The sequence below is a fragment of the Nannospalax galili genome, unplaced genomic scaffold, assembly GCF_000622305.1.
Source record: "Nannospalax galili isolate Female #2095 unplaced genomic scaffold, S.galili_v1.0 scaffold293, whole genome shotgun sequence".
NCBI lineage: Eukaryota > Metazoa > Chordata > Mammalia > Rodentia > Spalacidae > Nannospalax > Nannospalax galili.
The window spans coordinates 9788500-9790962 of NW_008337147.1; positions in this window are offsets into that span (position 1 = coordinate 9788500).

A 2463-nucleotide genomic window follows, 5' to 3' on the forward strand; every position below is an offset into this window, starting at 1 on the left:
ATAGCAATCTGTGTTGGCATTTGTGGTCATTTAAAACTGGGAATACTTTGGTCCAGGCTCTTCTGGCTTTCATAGTTTGCACTGAAAAGTTAGCTGTAATCCTAATGGGTTTTCCTTTATATGTTAGTTCTCTTTTGCAGCTTTCAGTATTGTATCTTTGTTTTATACATTTAGTGTTTTGAATAAGATGTGCCGTGGAGAGTTTCTTTTCTGGTCCTGTCTGTTTGGTGTTCTATATGCTTCTTGTATTTGTATGGGCATGTCTTTCTTTAATTTTGGGAAGTTTTCTTCCATGAGTTTGTTGAAGATCTGGTCCATGTAGATATCTTGGGGTTCCTCTCCTGCTTGTATGCCTATGATTCATAAGTTTGGTCTGTTTATGGTGTCACACAATTCCTGCATGTTCCATTCTTGTGCTTTCTTAAATTTTTCATAGTCTTTGCCGTTGAGTGGTCTAGTTCGTCTACTTTATCTTCTAGTCTTGATACTCTGTTTTCCATTTCATTCATCCTACTGGTGAGGCTTTCTCCTGTCCTCTCTAATTGGTTTACTGAGTGTTTCACTTCCTTCTTCATTTCAGCCTGAGTAGTCTTCAATATTTCTAGATCTTTTCTGGATTCATTCAGAATTTTATCCCTATATTCCTTCAGTTCTTTTATTTGTGTGTTCTTTAAATTTGCTGAATTCTTTTATCATGTTTATAATTGTTCTTTTGAGTTCCATTTTCTGCATTATTTCTAGGGGGTTCTCATTGTACTCTTCTAGAAGACTATTGGTATTTGGTGGGGATATGTTATTTTGGTTTTTCATATTATTATTTTTCTCTCTGATTGTGACATGTGAATTTCTTTTGTAGTATCTGATTCTTGTGTGAGACTCAAGCTTTCAAGGTTAGGTCTGCTTCTTTTAGTAAACTTCATGTGTCTTTGTGGTTTACTTTTTGGGCATGAAAAGCTGGTTCCTATAAGCTTCCTGTTCTCTCTTTTGATTTTATATTGGAGTGGCCAGATTCCTTTTGTCTTCAGGAGTTCCCACGAGGCCTAAGTTGGATGAGGATCAGATCCTCTCAGGCTTTCTCCTAAGGTCTGGATCCCTCCAGGAAAGATTTTGGCCTCAAGAATTTGGGGGTTGGACTGGCTTGGATGCAAAGCGCATGAAAGATGGTGGTCTAGGGCAGCTGGTGGCCATTCAACCCAGGAATGCAAAGGGAGAGGGGGTCGGAAGAGGCCCCAAGGGCTCCTGGGGACTGCACTGAGGAACTGGCTTTGTCTGGATGCAAAGAATCAGGAAGCAGAGAGGTCAGCCCTGGCATCCAGGAAAGAGATTGGAGGGTTGTGCAGACCAGGGAAGCAGAGGGAGGTAAGGGCCGGCCCAGGCCCAGAGGGCTCCCAGGGACCCCAGAAGGAACTGGGTTGGTCTGAATGCAAAGGATCAGGAAGCAGTGGTGGTTCCTCCAGTGTCTGGGTGCCAAGACAAGGAATGGGACCATTCCCAGGCCAGGAAGAGAGACGAGCAGGGGAGATGGGAGAGTGAATGAAGCTGGGGGAAGTCAGGCAGAGACAGCGCCAGTGACTTACCCAGGAGAGAGGCCTGTGGGTCATGCAGGCCCAGGGAAGCAGAGGGATGTGAGCAGAATATACTTTCTATTCAGTATCCTATGAAACTTTGTCCAAAATTGATCACATTATAGGGCATAAAACAAGCCTCAACAAATAAAAAAATATTTAGATAATTTCATGAATTCTATCAGACCACAATACAATAAAACTTCAAATGAACACCATAAGAAAGGCTAGTAACTACATGAACACATGGAGATTAAACAACACTCTTCCGAATGATGAATAGGTCAAAGGAGAAATTAAGAAAGAAATAAAAGTATTCCTGGTACTAAATGAAAAGGACAATATAACACAACAAAACCTCTGGGACAATTTGAAAGCAGTCCTTAGAGAGAAGTTTATAGCATAAGTGCCTACATTAAAAAACCAGAAAGAACACAAATAAATGACTTAACATTGAAACTCAAGATACTTGAAAAGCAACAACAAATGAAATCCAAATCCAGCAGACAAGAAGAAATAACAAATCTCAGAGCAGAAATTAATGAAATAAAAAAAAAACAATACAAAGAATCAATGAATCCAAGACTTGATTCTTTGAAAAGATAGACAAGATTGACAGACCGCTAGCCCAGTTAACCAAAAGAAAGAAAGAACACCTCCAAATCAACAAAATCAGAGATGAAAGGGGAAACATCACAACAGACAACAGAAAGATCAACATTATAAGGGAATACTTTAAAAACCTATATGCTACTAAATTTGTAAACTAAAAGAAATGGATTGGTATCTAAGATCATGGGAACCACCATAACTAAACCAAGAAGAGATCAACAGCTTAAACAGACCCATATCACAAAAAGAAATTGAAACAGTAATACAAAACCTCCCGACTAAAAAA